The sequence below is a fragment of the Akebia trifoliata genome, chromosome 14 (assembly GCF_017979445.1).
Source record: "Akebia trifoliata isolate Shusen 1 chromosome 14, ASM1797944v1, whole genome shotgun sequence".
In the NCBI taxonomy this organism is placed as follows: Eukaryota; Viridiplantae; Streptophyta; class Magnoliopsida; order Ranunculales; family Lardizabalaceae; genus Akebia; species Akebia trifoliata.
In genome coordinates, this window is record NC_141388.1 from 31,208,988 (window position 1) to 31,222,558 (window position 13,571).

General features: G+C 35.4%; 1 pseudogene; it reads left to right on the plus strand.

The window, feature by feature from the left end:
* Positions 1 to 7,399: 7,399 nt before the first annotated feature.
* On the plus strand, positions 7,400 to 12,534 carry LOC147386760 (E3 ubiquitin-protein ligase BOI-like; annotated as a pseudogene).
* Positions 12,535 to 13,571: the final 1,037 nt, after the last annotated feature.

Here is a 13,571-nt window from a genome sequence, read left to right on the forward strand (position 1 = left end):
TCTACACTGGAGAGTTGTAAAATGAATATAGCAAACAAAGGAGACAAACATTCATATGACACAAAACTTGACAAAGGATGGTTAGTACAAGACCTACTGTTTTTCTTATTGGTAATTGGGACATTAAGATCATGATATGACATAGAAGGATCAGATTTGGAGGTATTTTACCTGACTTACAAGTCTTCAAATGATTTGTCCTCAGGTTTAAGTCTTGGCCATGTGAAAAAATTGAGTCATCCTTTCTTCGCATCCAAGTCTTCCTTGAGTAAACCATCACCTCTTTACCTGTATTCTTATCAGTGTTTATTTCTTTAGTGTTCTGATCATTTTTTGGCATATTAGTAGATTGTCCCTCGCTTTTACGTCCTGAAATACCTAGTTTTAGACGCGATTGTACTGGACTTGGTTGTGGTTGTCTAGTATTACCTCAACTTAGAATATCACCCTTTAAGGTTGGTCATGGGTGGTCCGCACCATCTTTTCTCCATCACTTGTGCCCTAATCCAAACCTACATTTTCCTAACTACCCATTGATCGGTTGTGGATCTTGCTAAATAAATGTAGAGATTAAGATGTGAATTAAGACTTTGGGCAAGTCGAATTCGTTCCACAGGGACAATGAAGATTCAAAGATTCATTCGGTTAGAAACAAAAACAGAATTAGAAAACAGATTTTTCTTAAAAACAAAATTGATTTGTTGCACAAATGAAATGAAAATTACTTGCAATTGAAATTAAAAATAGAAAAGAAAGAGTGAAAATCTAAGAGAGAGAGATTAGAGAAGTCAATCAAACCATTGCAATTCATCCAAAATGCTGATTTATTCTAATTATAACTCAATCCACATAGCAAGTCATTGCTCGTGGATCGGATGATAAATCGAATTAAACATTGATGGTAACCGAAGAGTATTCATGAAAATCCTAACTTCAAACAAGTGTAGCTGACTTATACTTCAATTCTTCACATAGCATGATTGTTCTTGAGCTTATCTAAGTAACAATCATCTAAGCTTGATTTGAATGTATAAGTTTGCTAATCTTATCCTAAGAGGATTTTCAGAATTAATATGTAAACTAGAAATAAAGAATCAAACAACATTGGTAGGATGAAATTGCTCCGGCATTCTTGACCTCTCTAAGGAAGGTCTAGCCGATCATCGCAAGAATTAAAATTGCAGAAATTAATAAAAGATCAAAGAACATGGGTGAAGAAGATGAAGATGATGATCAATCCGAATTGCTTCTTTTATAGCTCTCCCAACAATTACACAAACAATGAATGGTTCCTCTTGATGTTCTCACTACACTCAAGATCTCACCAAAAGGAAAAATTACAGAGAAATTAAAAGAATAAAAATCAAAAATTAGAGAAGAAGATAGCAAGGAGAAGACCTAAGAGGGATCCAAGAGGGGACCCCTTCTTTGAAATCAACCCTCAAATTTATAATGTTCGTATTCGGGTAATCGAGGTGATTTGGCGGATAATTCGATTCGAATGGCCCAATCAGTTACAACCACCGAAGCTTCTAGAAGCTTCTGTAAAAATCTCGAAGACAAATTCCTCGAAATGACCGCGGGGCGGTCTTGGCTAGCCGCGGCGCGGTGACGTGGCACCCAAAATCCTCGAGATTTTGCCGGATGCTTCCTTTTTGCTCGCATGTTGTAACAGTAATTGTTATTTCTTTTGTTGATTTCCGAATGTGCCCTTTTCACCTGAAATTAGTAATAAACTATTGTTAGCCACATTAATTTGGGATTTAATAAAATTTATTATTATTTTAAAGGGAACTAGTATTTATACGATGGTAATCTCGGTGAAATTACGGTCCCAAAATGATATTATTGGGACCTTATCACCCATTCCCTGGTTTAACCTGTCATTGTCTAATTCCTCATCTTCTAGCACCTCAACACTATCTTTGCCTAATTGTTTTCCATCTAGCATCTCCAAAAAACTCACGGGATCCGAATCTTCACATGGTTTCTCCCCTTGAAGATGAACGTTATGAAAAAAAAATTGTTTAAGAAAAGGTGACATCCATGGTAACATGCATTTTTTTTTTTTAAATGGTTCAAAACAGTTATAACCCTTTTGTGTAGGAGAATACTAAACAAAGACACACTTCTTAGCCCTTGGATCAAATTTTCCACGGTTATGCTTATGAATGTGGACAAATGCAGTGCAACTGAAAACTTTTAAAAGTAAATTAGAGCAAATCCATGATGTGGGAAATAATTTTTTGAAAACGTCAAATGGAGTTTGAAATTTTAGAACTCTTCTAGGCATCTATTAATTAAGTAAGTTGCTATTAAAATTGCTTCTCCCCACAAGTATTTAGGGACATTGGTTGAAAATAGTAAAGATCTAGCAACCTCTAAAAGATGTTAGTTTTTTCTTTCAGCGACTCCGTTCTGTTGTGACGCATCATTGTAGGAGCTTTGATGCACAGTACCATTTTCAATAAAATATTTCCCTAGGACAAGACTTAAAAATAATCCCCATTAACACTCCTAAAAACCTTAAGTTTTCCCTGAAATTGTGTTTGAATCATTTTGTGAAAATCTTTGAAAACCTATCTTACTTCCAATTTGTCCTTTAACAAATATACCCAACAAATTCTTTTGTGATCCTCAATGAATGTAAAAAACCATCTCTTTTTAGAAATTGTACTAACTCTAGATAGCCCCCAAATGTCACTATGAAGGGTAGAAAAGGGTTTAGTGGGTTGTAGGATTGTAATGGAAATGATACACGATGATGTTTTGATAATTCACAAATTTCACATTGAAATAAAAATGGGTCTTTATTCTTAAACAGACTTGGAAACAAATATTTCAAATACAGAAAATTAGGATGACCAAATTTAAAATGCCATAGCATTATTTTATTATCAAGAGAAATAGACACTGATTCAAAACAACTACGTTGATGTTGGTTTCTCAATTCTGTCCCATTTTCGAAGAAATAGAGTTCTCCACTTTGCCTAGCATTGGCAATCGTCCTCCCTGATTTCAAATCTTGAAATTCACAATGAGATGGAAGAAAGTAAGCATGGCAATTTTGATCTTATGTTATTTTACTGATAGACAAAAGATTGCATGATAAGTTATGAACATGAAAAACATTGTGAAAGGTTAATGAGGGAGAAATGACTATTTACCCTTTTCTTGTTATAGTCGAAAGAGATCCATTGGATATTTTGACTTTTTGATTCCCTGCACAAGGACTGTATGACGAAAATAATTTTGATGAACCTATCATGTGATCTGTTGCACCAGAATCTATAATATATGAACAACTGGAATTGACACTAACAAGTGCAGTAGAATAAAAATTACCTTTTTGAGCCAATGAACAAAAAGGACACTTTTTTTGGGACTAGAGAAATTGACACGATTACTCTAATTGTTCCTTAATGAAAGGAAGTGTTTCTGAAGAGATTTTTTACCCTTGATCATTATTATTGACCAGAAACGTGTGTCTTTCATTGCTGGATTTTTTCTTCCAATTTTGTGGCTTGTCGTATATTTTCCAACAGGTCTCCCTCATGTGCTAGGGCCGCTTGCAATGATCACACCACGGTTTTTCTAACCATCTATTATTCCTCTTATCGTGATCATGTTCAAAGCCTTTAGTGGCCAGGGCAGAACCTTCAAGTTATTGGGAAGAACATAAATGGCTTTCAAAGGGCAGACTCCATAGAGTTGATTAACCAGGCTAACCATGGAGTTTTTGGACCTCCATGTCTTGAATTGTTCTACTAGTTTTGGCAGTTCACCAGTGAGATAGCCAACTTTGCCTTTGTCATCAATCACTAGTTTCACCGATTGAGCCCACTCTAAATAATTTTTGCCATTGAATTTGTGAACAGTTATTTGAAAGGAGCTTGAATTTTCAGAATAGTTGAATGAGACAACAGTGTTAATTTGCATTTCCTCCGTCATTTGTTTGGTGGAGTCACTAGATTTGGTGGCACCGATCATCGCCGTTTTTAGCATCAAGAAACCCTAGTTGAGAGTCGTAGCTCTGATACCATGAATTTTAGGGAAAGAAAAATACTATACTTACCTTGAACAAATTGTAGATTACAAAATAAATAGAGAGCTCTGCCTAGAAAGTATCAACAACTTAACAAATTAAAGTAATAGAATTTCAACCAACATAACAACCTATCCCTAAATATCTGATCACTAACTTAACCAACATAACAACTTATCCCTAAATATCCGATCACTAACTTTATCAACATAACAACTTATTCCTAAATATCTTATCACTAACTTCATATTTTATTATCACAACAAATAAAATAGAAAGGCCTATTTTTTAGCAAGTTTTAATGAACTACTTGAATTGATTAAGAAATCTTTATCGAATGAAAACACATTACCTGATAAATCTTATCAAACGAAGAAAATGATCAAAGACTTGGGAATGGATTATGAGCAAATACACGCATGTCCAAATGATTGTATCTTTTATTAGAAGCAAATAAATATAGAGATAATTGTCCAATCTATTATGTGTCTAGATAGAAATTAGATTATTTGGCACAGAGAAAAGATAAACGAATTCCTACGAAAGTTTTAAGATACTTTTCTTTAACACCATGACTAAAGAAGGTTTATAGGTTAGTAATAATCAAGTTTAAACATATTTTTAATATCTTACTAAATAATAAATATTTATGATATGTAACTATGAATCATAAAACTTTATTTTGTAGTGTACCATGGATATCTTAACAAATGACCTGGCATACTAGATCAAAAGAATCTATTGGTGTCATATGGTATCCCATTGATTCATCAAACTGGAAGACAATAGATGTCACATGGCTACATTTTGTTGGGGATGCATGCAATGTGCGTTTAAGGCTTGCAACTGATGGCTTTAATCCTTTTATTCATCTTAGTAATACTTACAGTTGTTGTCCTGTGATTGTAGTTCTGTATAATCTTCCTCCTCTTTTATGCATGAAAAGAAAATTCTCAATGTTGACCTTATTAATCCTAGGGCCAAAAGGATCAAGTAAGAACATTGATGTCTATTTAGAACCTGGATTGTACAGTCGAATGAGTTATGGGTTAATGGGGTCTCAACGTATGATTCCCAATCTAAGACAACTTTCAATTTGAAAGCTATCTTGATGTGGGCAATTCATGATTTTTCTGCATATGGGAGTTTATCAGGTTGTGTAACACATGGTTTGTATGCATGTCCTGTTTGTGCTAAGAGAACTTTTGCTGAATGTCTTAAAAGTAGTAAGAAGTACTCTTATCAGAGTTCTCGAAGATTCCTTCCTACTAATCATGTATTTAAGACCCAAAAAGCACTTTTCAATAATAAAGTAGAGGATAGTAGATGTCCTAAACGGTTGAGTGGTGCAGAAGTTGAGAAAAAAGTAATTGATATTAAGATGAAAATTGGTATATCAAAAAGAAAAAAATGAAAAAGTTATGACAATGAGACAAACGATTTAACAACATGGTACAAAAGATCAAAGCTACTCGATTTGCCGTATTGGAAGGTAATTTCTTTAAATTACAAATTAGTAATCATTTACATTTATGTCGACGAATTTGAACTTAATATTGTATTATAAATATTTTTGGTCGTAGTTAAATGTTCGTCATAAACTAGATGCCAAGCACATTGAGAAGAATGTTATTGACCATCTTTTATTGATGATTCTTGAAGTCAAAGAAAAAATGAAGGACGACATAAGTGCATGTGATGATCTAAAAGTGATGAAAATAAGAAAAAACTTGTGGATGAAAGAAGTAGATGGAAAAATAGTTAAATGCAAGGTTCCCTTTACTCTAAGTTGCAAAGAAAAAGAGTTGTTATGCCGTACTTTATATGATTTGAAAGTCCCTATGAGGTATAGTTCTAGATTGAAGCATCACGTGAACTTAGAGAATTTTCAAAAAAAAGGACCTCAAGTTAGATGACTATCATGTAATTATGCAATAATTGTTTCCTATGTTGATATACATGCATTTTCAAAGCATAAGATACTGCATTCTACTATTCGACGGATATGTATGTTTTTCAATGTGTTATGCTCATAGGTGATCTGAGTAAATGATATCATTGCTATCAAACACAGTTTTGTGGTAGCAATGTGTGTTTTGAGAAGTTTTTTCAACCTTTCTTTTTTGTTATCAGCATTGACCTTATGATACATCTAGTTGATAGAGCATTACCGTGCGGTCCAGTCAGATTTCATTGGATGTATCCTTTTGAATGGTATATTTTATAATGTTACGTATCAATTCATGTATAAATTGAGAAGTATATTCATAATTGGACATTTTTCTGAATAGGTTAATGAAAACTTATAAAGAATTAGTAAGAAATTTTGCACGTCCTGAAAGATGTATTGTTGAGCGTTACATTGTAAAGGAGATTATTTTATATTTTATGGAATACATGCCAAATAATGATAAAAGAAGTCATAAGTATACATGTAAGAGATTCTTAAACGAGAATGGTGAATTCATCGATGAAGGACCTTTAGGCAAAGGCAAGGACATATGTCTAACTCAAGTACAATATTAACAAGTATGTAGATGGGTTCTATATTGCTATGGTAAAGTTTACGAGTGGAAAGAGTAAGTAGATAAATTTTGTTTTGCATTATCAATTTGAATAATTTGAGAAGCAATTAATTACAATGAAATATGTCTATTGTTAACATAGGAAATATGAAACATATTTGAAATAAATCAATACAAAAGGCCTGAAAAAAAAGAAATTTGAGTCAAAGGATAGAGATGAAGGTTTCATCCCTTGGTTATGGAATGAGGTAATCACTTCAATTATTATTATATTTTCTAAAACATAGAGTGATATATTTATTTATAACTATGATACTAATATCAAATTATTTGTTTCATTCTTGTTCTGTTTTTTGAGTTTCAGATTTGAATGGTTAAGTAGGATTCTTGTTTGCCTATCCAATATTTGTGTCAAGGAAAAAACAATGACGATACTATAATATCTTTAGCGTTGTGCTACACTATTTGCCTATATGGTACTGTGATATGAAATGCTAAACCAACTGTGAAACAAGAATTTGATTGTTGTGTATATTTGATTGTGCAGGATGATGCGGCGAACAAACCTACAAAAAGAGGGTTTATGCACCTACTTAAATATGCTCGACTTTGTTTATCTAATTGTGATAAATTTAGGAAATTTATTTAGATTAATTTTTGGTGCAGATACATAGAATCTGTTTCTTCTTCACATATTCTTCCTCTAAAGCATTAAATTTTGATCTATTTTGTCTGCCTTATCATGTTTTAAGTATTCTTTCATTTACATTTTTGTGGTTGGCTTGTTATGGAATTATGATGGCCATAGTTTGGCTTTTCCCAAGAAAAGATGTAGTGGGGTGATAATGGTAATCCAGTTTCCCCTCTTTTTCTTGAGGAAAAATGTTTCCAGTATGATTCTAAGGCATCCACTCAGCTGCAATTATTTGGAAATTCTAACTTACTCGTCTAATTAGCCATTGTTCTTGATTAATTTTAAAATCACTAATATGTTTGCTCTATATTTCTCCTGGCATGTTGTTTTATAAGGTTGTGGGCTTGTGGCAGTTTGCATCCAATCAGGCCTTCTGTTTTTTCTTGCGATGCTCTTTGTTTTTTTTTTTTTTTTTTTTTTTAATCTTTTGTTTATCGATATTGTTAACCATTGGCTCTATTCTCCATATTATTTTGTCTGTCTACAAAAATGTGATGGTTGGACGTTTATAATCAAGTTGTTTTTAGGGAATCTTCCATTACACTAACTTGCAAATACCTTTTCACAAAATTCTTGGCTCATAGCTAAGGACAGTCTCCTAACTCAGAGCTCAGTAGCTCGTAAGGAACGTTACCCCCCTAGCCCCCTCGGGGGGGACTTCGAACTCACCTATCGGCATACACCGAACTTTTACTTGTATCTTTATGCCTAGTTTTTGCCTAGAACTTTGAAGTGACTACTTTTTGACAGATTAGAGCCTCAGGTCTGTCTAGTCTAAACCGACTTTATTGCTTGTTTTAGAGCTCCTAATGGCATGCTTAAAAATTTGTGTATCTTTTTTTATGTTATTAGTGATCGAACACCTTAGTTCCTTCATTAGTTTAACTGACAACCATCCCCACGAGCAACTCATTCCGTAAACTTCATGAGTTAAGGACTCTACATGAGTCTTAAAGCAGCGAGTTCAGTGTTTACGCCCCTTTAGCGATAGGGGCGAGCTTTAAAGTAAGTGGGAGTGAGTTCAATCGGAGTCTCAAGTACCACATAACTACTATACCACTACCACTCCACGTACACAAAGAGTCACTTATCTATGAATAGAATCCTAATTCAGGTCTTGTGTAGCACTTAAATGGATAACTCAAACCCTTACCTTGACCAGTTTGTAGTTCCAAACCTCGATGACATAATCGTTTATAGTAACTCACTGGAGGAGCATTGAGGCACCTGAGTACAGTGTTCCGGGTGTAGCTGGAAAAGAAGCTGTACGTGAAACGGTGCTCAGACGAAAGTGCTATTTCTTGGCCATTGGATCAGCAAGGGTGTGATTCAGATGGATCAAGAGAAGATCAGGTCTGTTGTGGACTGGGAAGTGCCGAAGAAGGAGAGAGCAGGCAGCAGTGGTGAAGCCGGATGCTCGAAGCCATTTTAGATACGGCAAGACAGCTCAGGAGGAGTAGAAAGTGGCCACAACCTAGGAGGGGTTTGATGGCAAGACAGCGCGAGGCCTGGAAAGCTTGCTGCAGAGGAGATAAGAAAATTTATGAAGCATCGATCGTCATTTTCTTCATTCATTCCAATCCCACGAGCAGAGAAAGAACTGAACTGGGGATGGAATAGGTGAGTTGTTCTCTTTCGATAGAGACTCAAAGCTCAGTAGCTCGTACGGAACGTTACCCCCCTAGCCCCTTGAGGGGGTCTTCGAACTCACCTATAGGCATACACCGAACTTTTACTTGTATCTTTATGCCTAGTTTTTGCCTAGAACTTTTAAGTGACTACTTTTTGACAGATTAGAGCCTCAGATTTGTCTAGTCTAAACCGACTTTATTGCTGGTTTTAGAGCTCCTAATGGCATGCTTAAAAATTTGTGTATCTTTTTTTATGTTATTAGTGATCGAACACCTTAGTTCCTTCATAAGTTTAACTGACAAACATCCCCACGAGCAACTCATTCCGTAAACTTCATGAGTTAAGGACTCTACATGAGTCTTAAAGCAGCGAGTTCAGTGTTTACGCCCCTTTAGCGATAGGGGCGAGCTTTAAAGTAAGCGGGAGTGAGTTTAATCGGAGTCTCAACTACCACACAACTACTATACCACTACCACTCCACGTACACAAAGAGTCACTTATCTATGAATAGAATCTTAATTCAGGTCTTGTGTAGCACTTAAATGGATAACTCCCTTACCTTGACCAGTTTGTAGTTCCCAACCTCGATGACATAATCGTTTATAGTAACTCATTGGAGGAGCATTGAGGCACCTGACAGTGTTTCGGGTGTAGCTAGAAAAGAAGTTGTACGTGAAACGGTGCTCAGACAAAAGTGTGTGATTCCGATGGATCAAGAAAAGATCAGGTCTGTTGTAGACTGGGAAGTGCCGAAGAAGAAGAGAGCAAGCAGTAATGGTGAAGCCGGATGCTCGAAGCCATTTTAGATATGGCAAGACAGCTCAGGAAGAGTAGAAAGTGGCCACAACCTAGGAGGGGTTTGATGGCAAGACAACGCGAGGCCTGCAAAGCTTGCTGCAGAGGAGATAAGAAAATTTATGAAGCATCGATCGTCATTTGCTTCATTCATTCCTATCCCACGAGCAGAGAAAGAACTGAACTGGGGATGGAATAGGTGACTTGTTCTCTTTCGATAGAGGCACTGGTTGTGGAATAAACAAATATATTATATCGGCCGATTGCTCTTATCCTTCCTTCGCTGCAGATGGCAGAGCTACCGCACTACGTTCCGTTGATTGATGGGAGTATTGAACAACCAGCACAAGAGACAGTAAAGAAGCTCAGCTGCCAGAGTAGAGTGGATCCTATCCCATGTTTACCAGCGAAAAATGGGAGAGTCATCCGTCTAACGAGAAAACGGAGGATATGAAATAGATAAATAATAACTATTTATCTAGTTTTCTGACAACTTCTAATTTAGTTGCTATCTCAGGATTGGATCTGTGGCTTCATTGTGGTAGTGCAATATGAATACAAATTGAGATACAAACTCAAACCATTGTTATTGCTTATGCTTGTGGTGACTTTAGATGCATTACTGGTTTCTGTATCGAAGGTAAATAGTATAGAATAAGAAAAAAGGACTTGCTTGATAGTCAAACAAAGTGGGCAAGAGGCAATATCGTTCTCAAACACAGTACTCACCATGTTGTTTTGAAAGACTTGTAAAAAATATGGCATAGAAGGGAGTGTGTCTCATCATTCTTGGAGCTTCTTTTTTTCCATAATGCTTTCACTTGATTTTGTTGATGTATAGATCTTTGTTCGATTGTCTTAGTGATATAATGGGTTCATATTACTAACTCCAATATTTGAAATAAGGCATAGGTGATGATTCTGAATGGTTAATGTCTATATTGTGTTCTCTTTAACTAGTATAGTGTTATCACTGTCAATTCACATCTTGTATTTACTATCACCTTAGCACTTATTCGAGGTTTTGAAGTGTTTTACCTAGGTTTTGGTTGATCTATTAAGACATTGTCAATATCAAATCTATTTTACAGCTCCAGGAGGATATAGTATTGATTCAATAAACTATGTGGGAAAAGAACATGTTTCTACTCCGAATCAACTAACTAAACGAGGTAGGGAGGCTGTAGAAGAAATTTGAAGGCAACCAAAAGCTTCAGATTTCCTTAATAACTTCTATCAAGAGAAGACTGAGTAATTGGCAGTTATTCCTAACCAAAATCTTGTGTCAACTGGGCTAAGACTATCGTTTGACGATGATGAATATAACTCCACTATGATTTCAGCAAGCAAAAGTATGGCAACAACCCTTCCTATCATTATTAACCTTGGTGACAATCTCAAGAGTGAGATTGATTCATAGAAGGAAGAATTTGGCCATTACATCAGAGTTCAGGTACATTGGCTTTCGAATTATTGTTTTAGCGTGCTTAAGAGAAACTCTTGGTGAACAGGAAGAACACATAGCGAAGGGAGTGAGGGAGATGAAGCAGAGGCGCACATCTTCTTTTCTTAGTGCCATAGAAAAAGGAGTGGGCAAGAAGCTACAAGAGAAAGATATCGAGATAGAGAACATAAACTGCAAAAATAGGGAACTGGTTGAGAGAATAAAGCAAGTAGCTATAGAAGCCCAGTCTTCGCACTATAGAGACAAGTACAATAACGTGGTAGTAAATATTCTGTAGAACAACCTCAGGTTGGCCATTGCACAGTGTGTTGATCAAGCAAAAGAAGGCTGCAAGGACAGCGAAGTTGACGATGTGGCCTTTTATATTGACCTGAACAACCATCTAAGCGTCATCCCGAGTGGACCCAGGATTCTCGAAAAGGGAGGGAAGATAGCTTGTAGGGTATGCGGGTGTAAGGAGGTTTCTATCCTTTTGTTTCCTTATAGACACCTGTGCTTATGTAACGATTGTGAAGGGTTTATCGATGCATTACAATTTTGGATTTGTAAATTATAACTCATTGTAAATCTTTTTATATATAAATTAATGTGATAGATAACCGCGATGTTCTTTATTTGTGTCTATTTTGACTGTGGGTAATAAGCGTGTAGAAAAAAAATTAAAATTTAATTTCTTCTTTAAAAGTTTAGATATCGATTTATGACCACTTTAGATATCGGTTTGTAATTGATGCCTAAAGTCTCTAACTTAGGACATTAGTCTTATATACATTGGATTTTAAATTGATGTCTAAGATATTTTTTTGTGTTAGTAAGTTCCGTTATATAAATGCAGATTTGGAACGGTTTCTAGCTGTTCCAAATCTTGAGATCTAGAAGGTAAATTCATAACGATCTCTCGATTAGAGACAGTCTTGGGAACGGTTACAAACCGTTACTAATTTCCATTTTTATTGTATATATATAGCTCATGATGAATACTCGTAGCATCCACAGTTACAATCCATAACCCCCCAATTTTGTTAAATAGCATGTCACGCGCTCTATTAGCTTCATGCCAAAAGAATTCAAATCTACATGATACGAAATTTGTTGAGATGAATTAATTCTCTTTTTAAATGACTAATTCCATATATTTTCAAGAGTATCAATCTCCTTGATCGATCTAATCAAGTAAAGAGAGTTTGATGAGTTAATTCCTTTATAATAATTCTTCCTTCTAGCAAATGTCATGGCTTTCAAAATTGCTTTCAGCTCGATTGATAGAATGTACACATCTTCAACGCTTCCCCCGCCTTCGGACACCATTCGGCTATTCATGTCTCTTCCAATAAACCCCAATTCTCCTCCAAACATTTACAAGAGCCATCCGTATTAATTTAGTAACACCTTCATTCAGGTAGCTCCAAAAGAACTGTTTCACTACTGGAGCACCAAGAACATAACTGCAACTCAAAACTTGGAAGAAATTTGGACTACATCTAGTAGGATCTCATCATCTATTTAGTATCCTTCAAATACACTATGGATAAACAATATTGATGATTTTGGAAATGAAATACTTTCAAAAACTCGTTTGTTTCGTTCTCTCTATATCAAGTCTATGGTAGCATTGAAACAGAACTTCAACATTTTAGAGATTGCATTGCTCAGGAATCTAATTCATTAAATTTTTTGCCCTTATTCTTTAAATGATCCCACACAAATTGAGTTACTCCAAATCTCCTCAGACATTGAACCTAGATCCAACTGCTGAACTAACATTCTAGGAATACATGATCAAATGTTTCCAAAGTAGTTAAACAAACACTGCAGTTGGAAACCAAAGAAAAATCCTCGTTTATGAAGATTGTTAGAAGAAAAAAAAAACTGTAGATTGAAGTATAAAATCAATAAGAATTAAGTTAAACAAAAAGTGCAATCACACAAGGCACAAGATATACATGGTTTGGTCAGAATTGACCCACGCCCATGGGCGAAAGCTGAAGTTTCACTATATCATCCAATGAAGAATCCGAGTTACGATCTCCATCTTTATATTTATCTCCCCAAATATGCAGCTAGTCTCTCTCCCTAGGGCAACACAAACAAGAAACAAACAATGATCTAGGCACTAACTTCACTTCTCAGTATTTGAACTTTGCCCCAGCAACAATGGTGAAGATGATGAAGATATGAAGAAGAACATAATAGGGAAGATAGGTTTGTGGGGTGAAAGTAGATGAGACTAATGATTTTCCACATGGGCTCAATTTGTCTCAACATTTTTGGAACGATAAGTGTCCAACTCTTCTCATGACTCTCCCTGAATCAAGACATTTTACTCTTCTAAGCTCTCCCCTCTTAGACATCAAAAAGGAATAATTCCTTGAATAATGAACTGATTTTATTAGAAATAAACATATTTAAAATCTG